This window comes from Triticum aestivum, chromosome 7B, assembly GCF_018294505.1.
Source record: "Triticum aestivum cultivar Chinese Spring chromosome 7B, IWGSC CS RefSeq v2.1, whole genome shotgun sequence".
NCBI lineage: Eukaryota > Viridiplantae > Streptophyta > Magnoliopsida > Poales > Poaceae > Triticum > Triticum aestivum.
In genome coordinates this window covers 562,064,588-562,077,106 of record NC_057813.1, presented here as the reverse complement: position 1 = coordinate 562,077,106, position 12,519 = coordinate 562,064,588, and the positions used below count along the sequence as shown (strand labels likewise).

At 50.0% G+C, this 12,519-nt stretch overlaps 1 pseudogene; it reads left to right on the top strand.

Annotated features, from left to right (window-relative positions):
- Positions 1–9,484: 9,484 nt before the first annotated feature.
- Positions 9,485–11,685, top strand: LOC123158414 (myricetin 3-O-rhamnoside 1,2-glucosyltransferase UGT709G2-like; annotated as a pseudogene).
- The last annotated feature ends 834 nt before the right edge of the window (positions 11,686–12,519 follow it).

Here is a 12,519-nt window from a genome sequence, read left to right as displayed (position 1 = left end):
TCTAGCATTAAGAGACTGCTGCTTCAATTTAGCTAATAATTTCTTAAGATCATATCTATCTTTACAAGCAAAGGTAGCTTTAGCAGCTTCCTCATTCATAACATAACCCTCAGGAACAACAGGTAATTCATAATCAGGGGGAGAACTTTCATCATCACTATCATCAATAATAGCATCTTCAATAATTTCATTCTCTCTAACCCTAGCAAGATATTCATCAAGAAATTCACCTAATGGCAAAGTGGTATCACGCACAGAAGTAGTTTCATCATAAGTATCATGCATAGCAGAAGTGGCATCATCAATAACATGCGACATATCAGAATTCATAGCAGTAGCAGGTTTAGGTGTCGCAAACTTACTCATAACAGAAGGAGAATCTAGTGCAGAGCTAGATGGAAGTTCCTTACCTCCCCTCGTAGTTGAGGGCAAAATCTTGGTTTTTGCGTCTTTCAAGTTCTTCATAGTGATCAACAGCTATAAATCCCAAGTGACTCAAAGAATAGAGCTATTCTCCCCGGCAATGGCGCCAGAAATTAGTCTTGATAACCCACAAGTGTAGGGGATCGCAACAGCTTTCGAGGGTAGAGTATTCAACCCAAATTTATTGATTCGACACAAGGGTAGCCAAAGAATATTATTGAGTATTAGCAGTTGAGTTGTCAATTCAACCACACCTGGATAACTTAGTATCTGCAGCAAAGTATTTAGTAGCAAAGTAGTATGATAATAAAGGTAACAGTGGTAAAAGTAATATTTTTGGGTTTTGTAGTAATTGTAACAATAGCAACGGAAAAGTAAATAAGCGAAGCACAATATGTGAAAAGCTCGTAGGCAATGGATCAGTGATGGATAATTATATCGGATGCGATTCCTCATGTAATAGCTATAACATAGGGTGACACAGAACTAGCTCCAATTCATCAATGTAATGTAGGCATGTATCCCGTATATAGTCATACATGCTTATGGAAAAGAACTTGCATGACATCTTTTATCCTACCCTCCCGTGGCAGCGGGGTCCTTACGGAAACTAAGGGATATTAAGGCCTCCTTTTAATAGAGAACTGGAACAAAGCATTAGCACATAGTGAATACATGAACTCCTCAAACTACGGCCATCACCGAGAAGTATCCCGATTATTGTCACTTCGGGGTTTTCGGATCATAACACATAATATGTGACTATAGACTTGCAAGATAGGATCAAGAACACACATATATTCATGAAAACATAATAGGTTCAGATCTGAAATCATGGCACTCGGGCCCTAGTGACAAGCATTAAGCATAGCAAAGTCATAGCAACATCAATCTCAGAACATAGTGGATACTAGGGATCAAACCCTAACAAAACTAACTTGATTACATGGTAAATCTCATCCAACCCATCACCGTCCAGGAAGCCTACGATGGACTTACTCACGCACGGCGGTGAGCATCATGAAATTGGTGATGGAGGATGGTTGATGATGACGACGGCAACGAATCCCCCTCTCTGGAGCCCCGAACGAACTCCAGATCAGCCCTCCCAAGAGATATTAGGGCTTGGCGGCGGCTCCGTATCGTAAAACACGATAAAACTTCCTCTCTGATTTTTTTCCACGAAACGGAATATATAGAGTTGGAGTTGAGGTCGGCGGAGCTCCAGGGGGCCCACAAGATAGGGGCGCGCCCAGGGAGGAGGGCGCGCCCCCACCCTCGTGAACAGGGTGTGGGCCCTGGCCTTCATCTTTTGCCAGTATTTTTTATATTTTCCAAAAGTTGCCTCCGAGGATTTTTAGGACATTTTGAGAACTTTTTTTTCTACACATAAAACAACATCATGGCAGTTCTGCTGAAAACATCGTCAGTCCGGGTTAGTTTCACTCAAATCATGCAAGTTAGAGTCCAAAACAAGGGCAAAAGTGTTTGGAAAAGTAGATACGTTGGAGACGTATCAAACCACAACCCCTTCTAGGATCTTTCTGTCCGGCATGAAAGCGGTTTGAGACGGCTGCACCACAGAATGTGCAATCTGCGTAAGCCTATTAGTCGTAACTTTGGTGAAAATCTTAAAGCTATCATTAAGAGGACAGGTCGGCCTAAATTGCTCAATCCTCACGACCTCTGTTTTCTTATGAAGCAAAGTAATTGTTCCGAAGTTCAAGTGAAATAGCTGTAACTATCCCGAGAATAGATCCTGGAACATCGGGAGCAAATCCCCCTTAATGATGTGTCAGCACTTTTTATAAAACTCCGCTAGAAAACCATCCGGTCCTGGAGCTTTATTATTTTTCATTTGTGAAATTGCTTCAAAAACCTCTTTCTCCAAAAATGGGACTGTCAAAATATCGTTCTCATCTGCTGCGAGTTGAGGAACATCCTCAACCCTCGACTCATCGAAGGATATGAAATTATCCTCGGTAGTCCCAAACAGCTCTTATAGTAATTGGTGATATATAACTTTAGGTTCTCCTGACCCAAAATCGTCCCCTCATCTTGCTCAAGCTGCAAGATTCTCTTCTTTCGATACTTGCCATTCGCAATCATGTGGAAGAATTGTGTGTTATCATCCCCTTGGACGATTTTGCAAACTTTAGCTCGCAATGCCCACTTCAATTCCTCCTCACGAAGCAGTTCTTTCAGTCTTAATTCCGCCTCCACTTTAGTTTCCAGCTCTCCGGTATCTAAAATGGAGGACTCGGCTTTCAAGTCTAGGGTTTGAATAAGTAAAAGGAGCCTTTCCTTCTTAGCCTTATATATCCCACTCAGGTGTTTGGCCCAACCCCATAAGAACTGCCTTAAATGCCTAATCGTATTCTGCCATCTCTCAACATTCGTTCTCCCTCCTGAATCTTTAGCCCATTCTCTTGCTATTAGATCCAGGAACCCTTATCTTTCAAACCACGCTGATTCCAAAGAAAACATATTCTTGTTCCCCAAATGCGTTGCCTCTCCCGAGTCAACCAATAATGGGGTATGATTGGAGATCACGCGAGAGAGCACAAGGACCATCACTAGGGGAAACTTTTGCTCCCATTCGACGCTGGCTAGGACCCGGTCTAGCTTCTCAAACGTTGGGACTGGTAATGTATTGGCCCATGTGAATTTTTTACCAAAAAGCTCAATATCTCGAAGGTCTAAGCTTTCAATAATTGTATTAAACATGAACGACCATCTGCCACCAAAGTTATCATTGTTTTTTCCTCCCTTCTATGGATAATGTTAAAATCAGCCCCAATCAGGATTTGGAGCTGCTCGTTATCGCAAATACGGACTAAATCCGCCAAAAAGTCTGGTTTGAGTTTAGGCTGCGCGGCACCATACACCGCCACCAAAGCCCAATTAAACCCATCGGCCTTCGACCGGACCCGAAATTTAACCGCAAAATCTCCCATGACAACATTCCTAACTTCCAACGAATCGCATTTAACCCCAAGTAAAATACCACCGGATCTTCCACTTGGAGGTAGGCAATGCCAATCGAAATCAACCCCTCCCGAAAGAGTACTAAGAAATTGGGGTGTGAAATTGTCCCTTCCAGCTTCGGACAGGGCAATAAAATCCAACTTGTGTTCTATAGAAGCATCCGCTAGAAACCTTCTTTTAGCCAAGTCCTTAAGACCTCTGCTATTCCAAAAAAATCCTTTCATATTTTATCATGAAATTTTTTAGTGGTTCGGATCCTAGCACTTCTACGCACGGCCGAAGCCGGGTAAATCCTTTGATTCCACTTGCACTTAGGCTTGTTTTGGTCCTCTACCCGGTCCTCACGACCAAGCTCAGTGGACCTAGCCACCTGAGAATCTGCAAGAATGGAATCCCTTGGGGAAGTAGAATACTCATCATCCTCAGTCTCAGGAAGAGAGGGTGCCAGATCCGCACAAAAGCTATCAAGCACATTGACCCCCAAAGCATCTAAATCTAAATCGTTCATAGGTTTGGCAGCCGCTAGGTTTCAAATCAACTCTAAAGCACGCTCCACTTCAAGATCCAGGATATCATTAACGGAATTAGAAATTTCATTATCATTACTACCCAAAGATACTCCCAACTGATTTGCATTATGAATAATCTCATCATTAGAAAAATGCAAGATAGAATTGGAAGTGTTGACTGACATACCAGTAGTGACCTCGATATCACGAAGCTTGGCCGCCCGCATGGCGCACCGTAGCTGCATGTCATCAACATCTAGCCGATCCTAGAGGCGACAGCTCATCCGTTGTCCTTCAGATACAGGATCCAGAATCCCTCCAAAACCGATTATGTCATCCCGCGTGGCCCCGTTCGGGGTAGGGCCTCCTGCCGACCCGCAACAGGGCTCAACTAAGCTGAACCAGCCGGAGTGCTGCCCTACATCGTCGGCAGAATGGGCGAAGCTCCCCCAGCCATCACCGCCACAGAGCTCGGCGCGCCCGGCGATCTCGGACCAAGACCATCGCCCGGGGTTGAACAGAGGCCGCCCCCTAAAGGGACGCTAAGGGAGAGGAAGGGACGAAGGCCACCTGCCCACGCCCTCCTCCCGATCCGGCATCTCCTCCGGCGCGCAGAACGTCTGCCAACGGAGAGGTAGGGGCGGAGGCCACCTGCCCACGCCCCCTCCCGATCCGGCACCTCCACCAGCGTGAAACATGTCTGCATCAACGCGCAGCGTCGCCGTACTCCTCGTCTGCAGAGAAGCACCACCCAGATCAATAGCAGTGGGGATACGAAGGGCCTCTTGCCCATGATCCTCCCCACCGTCAAAACGAAGCTCGGTAGCCGGACGAAGCTCCGTCCCCGGAGACACCATCGTCCCGGAGTCCGTCCCCGAAGATGAAAGTATCATCGGTGCCACACTGTCCGAGACCAACACCGGCGGTAACTCGAGTTCCGCCGGATTGTCCGTCTCCACCCGTTTACTCCACAACTGACTAGGCGCAGAACGCGCTCCAAAAGACCCAAAATGAAGTGAGTGCATCGGAGTCGAAGAACCAGACGGTCCCTGGGTAGACTTATCCACCTTATCAGACCGTGAATCCGGCCCCTTAGTCGTCTCCCATGATGAGTTCTCTGGCTCCTTACTCTGATCCCCGGGGGGCCCATCTCCCTCAGTCGTATCCATATCCTGAGTGTCATCCCCCTCCTGAGGTGTCTACGTATCCTCAATCTCAATCTCCGGCACGTATGTGACTCCGGCATAAGTCCACTTGACCACATCCGGCACAAACTCAACACTCACCACACTCACAAGCAACCTCGCAGACCCATTTGCGCGAGTGAAAGGCATATCTACCTGGGCATATCTTACCAATGATAGATCCCAAGCTCCAAGCTACCAAGAAGTGATTGAGAGGTTTAGGTGGCGCACCGTAGAACCATACCCAGACCTGCTCCAAAGATGTACCCTCAGGATACTTCTGCTTCCATTCGTCAAAGGCCATGGTAATACTAGTACTCGGCACTCTACACATGCCCCACTTAAGAATATGCAACTGATCCTCCTTAGTGGGAAAATCAACCTTGTAAGTCTGGTCCTCCAACTTGTAAAGGTGCCACTGATAGTTGCCCGGTACCAACTCCCTCAACTGCCGCACAATCTGTGCCTCTGTCATAGACCCATTGGTAACCTTGACCAGTATTGGGAAGGAACTCTCCACCACATGAGTCAAAGGTGCCACATCCGGTGTCTCAAAAAACATAAGCTCCTGACAGCAAAACTTCGTATATATTAACCACCGGCTTGGGACCTGAAAGGAGCGGGCACTCGCCAGATGTATGCTGCTGTCTGAGGCAATAGTCACATAGCTCATTAGTGCACTCAGCGGCAAAGTGTCCAGGCTCGCCACACCTATAGCACGACATCTTCTTCTTCTTAGTAGCCCACTTTTGTGACGATGACTGGACAAATATTCAAAGGAAACTTGTTTCAAAGTAAATATCTGAGACAAACCTATTTCACTAGAAATATGTGAAACAAATCTATTTCAGACATTTCATATGTTGAAATTTTTGTAAAATATTTGGACGAGTGAAATATGTGTGGGGACTACGTACTTAGAAGTTAGAACAAAATGCATGAGTAAAATGTGTTTTTGAGTGAAATAAGTTACTGAAACTGAAAATTGATATTTGTGAAGATGAGTGAACAAGTATTCAAAAGAAATCTATTTGAAAAGAAATATGTGAAACAAACCTATTTCAAAAGAAATGTGTGAAACAAACCCATTTCACATTGCATATGTTGGTAACTTTGTGAAATATGGGGACGAGGGAAATCTTTGTGGGGACTCCTTAGAACAGCACAAATGCGTGAAATGAGTTAATCGAAACTTCAAATGATATTAGATTTTAACATTTCAACCCACCTATATCACTCATCCAATTTTCAGTGTGCGAAACATCTTATAACAACACCAATGAGTGAAATGTGTTTTTGAATTTAGTGAAACTAGTTCTTTGAAATGAGTAAAATCATTTATTTTCTATGATGAAATCATTTTCTTGAAGTGGGTGATTTTTTTAAATGAGCACAATCATTTTTTCGAGATGGCTGAAATATTGTTTTTGGTTGAGTGAAATATTCTATTTGGAATCAGTGAAATAAAATTAGTTCAAATGCATAGAATACTGAACTCATTTTAAAGGTCTTGTCACGAGTTATTCAAATATTTAAAAATATCACCCATCGCATTTATTGTTTAAAGGATATCACCCTTCAAATATTTGGCTATGAAATTTAATGGTAGTATTCAAAAATTTGGATATTTCGATATAGACTACACCGACTAAAATGAGTGAACACACACATTAAACTAGATTGCATACATCCAATTCAGAAAAGAGTAGAATATCTTATAATTTAGAACGGGGAGAATAAAACATACGAGAAGTGGAAGCCGTAAACTGGCGACGTGATTCAGGACCATGGTTCAGCCGAACCTATGGTCTATGCCGTACGATTTAACATCCTACTACATGTGGATCTGTGACATGCATGACAACTATATTTTTTAATCAACCAAGCATGGATCTTCATGAATAGACATGCATGTCAACTGCACTTTTTAATCAACCATGCATGGATCCTCATAAATAGTGTCTAGAAATCAATGGTGTCGAGCGTAGGTTCGGCTGAACCATGGTTCCGTACAACATTTCTGCAGTTTACGCCCTAAAACGGGATTGAGGACTCGAAATATACTTTCTTGACAGATGAATGAGACAAGATTAGACCAAATGATGTTTTAATGAAGAACTGAAGGTAGATTTTTGTAGAAGTTAAATGGACAAAAGTGGACTTTCTCCATGAGAAATACTGAAAGGATACGTCCAAAGTATGCATTATGATCTTCAAAGAAAATGAAATGACAACCGGGTCCTTCGGTACCCACCGTCTATGTTCACACCTGGGGATCCTGAAACATATTTTTCTTATTTAACGATGTGGTTCTTCAGCAGTCAGCACATGTCGAATTGATGCCAAATTGTCATCAATGACGTAGACAACCTGATTGAGTGAGCAGATATTCAAAAGTGGAAGGAGCATCGTAGCTTCGCTCTTTGGCATGAGTCACGGGTTGTACCAACTCAAGTTCTCTTCCACAACGACATGTGCAGAGAGTACTATACATTATTTGGAAGGCTCTTCTAGCAAATGGTTTATTAGAGCATCTCCAGTCGCGTCCCCAACAAGACCCCCAGGAGACTTTTCGGTCGCCGGCGCCAAAAAATCGGCCCAGTCACGTCCTCAAGGGCCCAGTTTTCGCCGGCTCGGGTCGAAATTGGTGCCGGTGGACCCAATCCGAACCCGCCGCACTGGAGGCGCTCGGGGGCGCCAGGTGAATCGTTTTTTGTGCGAAAGAACTGCGGGCCAGCCGCGTCAGTGACTCGTCTCTCTTCTCGCCCCTTCGTCGTCCTCATCGCCTCGTTCCCCGTGGCGAATCAATGCCAAAGCTTTCACGCGCTGCCGCGCCGGTCAGCCTCCATTTGATGCCTCACGGGCGGCACCGTGAAGACCGGACGACGCGCATCCCCTCGCCCATCATGCGTACACGCGGTGCCACGCGTACGCGGCGCCTCCGCCTATATAAGCCGACCCCCAGCGCGCCGGAGGCACGCACAGTCTCTAACGCCGACACGCCATTTCTCCCCCTTCCTCCCTCTCCTCTCGCCGTCTCCAGTTCAAAGCATGGTCGAGCGCTTCCCAGGCGACGGCGCGGCGGCGAACGGTTTCGACCGCCACCACCTTCACGAGGACGAAGCTCGGCTCCTCTTCGAGGCCGAGTACCCGGTCCGCCGGACATGCGGGTGCCCGGCCCGTGGAGAATCAGCGCCGGCGGCGTCCCGGTGCCACCACCGCCCACCGGGGCGGCGCGGCGTGCGGAGATCGCGCGTATCCGCGCCTCCCTGCCGCAGGCGGCGAGGAAAGGACCGCGGTACGTCCCCGATAGCCCACTCTGGGAGCCATTCTTCCGCCGCCGCCACGCCGAACAGCTCGAGGCCACGAACGGCGTCGTGCCCTCCGGAAGGCTCAACTCCGAGGGACGGCGCCGATGGTGGGGCGTGCCCGGCCGCACGCTAGAGGCCGTCCTCGAGTACATCGAGGGCGGCAACACGGCGGGCTCGAGTACCCCGCTCCGTCCTTCTCTCGTCGACGTGGGAGCTCGTGGGCGCCGAGGCGCATGGAGCAGCCCGGGGCATCCTCCTCCTCATCCGGCCGCTCGTTCGGCGCTCCCTGCCTCCTCCCCGTCAAGCCGGAACCCCAGGACACGCCTGTCAGCGGCCGCACCCGCAGCTCCGGCGTCCGCATCGACGACTCCACCCCTCCCCCCCCCCTCTGGCCGCCTCGTCCTCGTCGCGCCCAAGCCGGAGCCCGGCCTCCCCGCAGAGTATGAGGAGATAGCCCAGCGCGGCTTCTCCGACGAGGAGGCCTACAGTGGGCGCGGGACAACTACCTCCGTGACGAGATGGTCCGGCAGCGCCGGGCCCTGGATGAGATAGCCGCGCGCAAACGTGGGCGCGAGGACGAGCACGGCGTCGTGATCCTGGACAGCGACGACGACGAGGACGCCCCGGACCGTCCAACCTGCCGCGCCAACCGAGGGAGGGTTGCAGCAGGGACGGCGGCCGAGGCGGCGGCGACGACGAGGACGATGACGACGGCGGCGACTACACGCGGTTCTACAACCTCCTCGGCATGTAGAACTGCAAGGGCGGCGGGCGGGCCGGCGAGGGAGACGACGAGGAGCAGCCTAGTAGTTTTTTTTCCTTTTTTGTAAAATATTTTTAAATATGAACGAACTCGCCGAAGTTTGGTTCAATTTGCGCCGTGTTTGTGCCGTAATTTAAATTTTCAAAAATCGTGGGCGCCGCGACTGGGGGACATCACGCCCCCAGCGCGCGGTTTAGCGCTGGTGCGCCCGAGGGGCGATTTTTAGCGCCTCCTGAAGGCCAACGGCTGGAGATGCTCTTATTCCTTCATCACGCTTGTGGGACACTGTGCAACGCCGGCCCGAGCTTCCACTAAATCTGTGAGTTGGACAACCTGCCGATTTGCCGCGGTAATGGATGATGCCGCGGTGCACGTTCTCGTGTTCCCTTGGCCACGACAGGGACAGATCAACCCCGTGCTCCATTTCGCCAGCACCCTCGTCGACGCCGGAGTCCAGGTCAGCTTCCTCCACACCGAGCGGAACCTCCGTCGTCTTGCTCAGGCGCCTCCGCCGGGCCTCCGCTTGCTTTCCATCCCCGACGGCCAACCCGACGGTCACCCTCCCGGCTTCTTGGAGCTCCTGGAGGCCATGTCCACGACCGGCAGCGCGGCGTACCGGACCCTGCTCTCTGCTGCCGATGCGCCGGTGACATGCGTTGTCGCCGATAGCACTATTCCGTTCGCCTTCGACATCGCCGACGAGCTCGGCATCCCATCGCTCGCCTTCGTCACGCACAGCACGTGCAGCTACCTGGCGATCCTGTCTATGCCCAAGCTCGTCCAGCTCGGCGAGACCGCCTTCCCTGCAGACGACCTGGTGCATGGCGTTCCGGGGATGGAGGGCTTCCTCCGGCGACGAGATCTCCCACGTGGACTCTGCTGCGCTGAAAGAGGCGGCGAAGACCCCTTGGTGCTCAAGATCGCTGAGGTCACCGCTCGTACCAGCAAGGCACGTGCACTCATAGTCAACACCGCAGCGTCCATGGAGCGGTCAGCTCTCGCCCACATCGCGTCGTGCACCGCCGACGTCTTCGCCGTAGGCCCACTTCACGCGAGGTCCAGGTTCGCCGCAAGCGCGAGCCTGTGGCGGGAGGACGAGGGGTGCATGGCGTGGCTGGACGGCCACGACGACCGGTCCGTCGTGTACGTGAACCTGGGGAGCCTCGCCGTGATCACGCATGAGTAGTTCACTGAATTCCTCACCGGCCTGGCAGCCACCGGGTACGCCTTCCTCTGGGTGCTCCGGCCGGACATGGTCCAGATGGCCAGCTCCGCGCTCCTCCAAGAAGCCGTCGGGGCAGCCGAGGGCGACATAGGGCGCGTCGTCGAGTGGGCTCCTCAGCGCGACGTGTTGCGGCACCGGGCGGTGGGCTGCTTCCTGGCACACGCAGGATGGAACTCGACGCTGGAGTGCGCCGTCGAAGGCGTGCCGATGGTGTGCTGGCCCTTCTTCCTCGACCAGACCAACAACCGCTTCGTGGATGCCGTGTGGAGGACGGAGCTGGACATGAAGGACATCTGCGACAGAGGTGTCGTGGAGAGGACAGTGAGGGAGGTCATGGTGTCCGACGAGATCTGGGGGTGGCCCAAGCCATGGCGCAACAGTTGAGGCTCGATGTCGCGGAGACAGGGTCGTCGTCCTCTGATTTCAAACGGCTCGTCCGCTTCATCGGGGAGCTGAAGCACTGTGTGAAGCCTAACTCAGGCTGAACAACAGCTTTGCCTCACCCACCTGAAAGTAAGGGGGGTGGAAAGTATTATAGGAAAAGGCCTGTAATGGGCCCGTGAGTTTAGCATTTTGGGGCTGAACAATGCAGTCCCTCACGGCTGCCTCTAGGTGTAGGCCTCATGACGAGGGCTGGAGAGTGCAGTAGCTGCACTATGCCAAGAGCATCGAGGGCGTGTTTGGTTTCCTGGGCTCATCCGGCCTGCATCGTACGAGGGAGCTTGGCTGGGGCTGGCCTGGTTGAGCTCATGCAAGATGGAGTTGAAATGTGTGTTTGGTGTACTTGCATGACATGAGTTAGGCTCATCAAGATGTTGTTTGGTAAGTTGCATGAGGCCAAATAATATGATGGATGTGAAATTTGATTCTAGGTATTTGTACATGTATGTAAAATAATTAGAAGATTGTTTTGGTGACATGCTCCAACTCAGATATCTTTGCTGATTGAAGTAAAGTAATATGATCAAATACAGATAAAAAATCATAATTTCTGAATCTTGCAAATTTCATATGAAGATCCTTTGAATCAAAGAGGCAGCTAAAAAGGGAAAGAATACAAATGAAAATCCATGTACTTCTATGTGTATTCCATTATCAGCATTTATGAGGTCCTATATTTTGCATATACACAGAATAACAAGCTCCGAAGGCACTTTATTACTGTCTATATATCTGCTCTAACTAGCTGATCTATTGATTCCAACAGCACAAATACAAAACAAAACTAGCTTGTCTCTCTTGTTTTTCTTCCTCGCTAGCTGATCTCTTGTTCTTCGTTTTCCTGATCAAATCAAAAGAAAAATATGCACAAATTACTCATGAAGTTAACCAAAAAAAAAAACATGCAGAATCATCTATAATCAATAGGATCTCACAGCTAGATCGGCCCTCTACAAAGCCAGCGGCCGAACCAAGCAAGAGATCGAGCTGCTCAACCGGCAAGGGCACATCGAGCAGGCCCCGTGCTTGCTCAGATGCGTGGATCTGGATGGCGACAACTCTCAGATCGGGCAGGCGGCCACGAGTGCCCGGCCAGTGCGTGTGCATACGTGGTCTACATGTCGCCGGAGTCCCGTGCTTGCTCTCACGGCCTGGCGGGCGGCCGCGAGCGACGGCGAGCAGGTCACCAGAAGTTGGGGACGAGAGGGAGAGACTAGATCTTGGGACATGAGGGGGGAAAGAGAGAAGGAGAGCTTTACCTTGGCACCGGCTAGGAGATGCGGCGGCGAAGGGCAGACGCAGCAGGGACGAAGAGATCCAAACGCGTCGCACCAAGGAGAGAGCGGCGGAGAGCGGGGGGAATGCGAGCCGACGGGACCGGAAGAGGAGACCTAAGGTTGCGACTTTGCACGCGCGGGTGCAGGCGCGGGCCTGGCTCGCGGAAATGGCCGATACCTGCGTTTCCGCTCAGCTTGGCTGGGAGCTCGATTTTGCATCGGTCGGGCCTGGACCAATGAGACGCGCAGCCTATCAAACATGTACTCCCTCCATTTCTAAATACTTGTCTTTTTAAAAATTTCAACAAATGACTACATACGAAGCAAAATGAGTGAATCTACACTCTAAAATATGTCTATATACATTTGTATGTGGTAATCCATTTGAAATTTCTAAA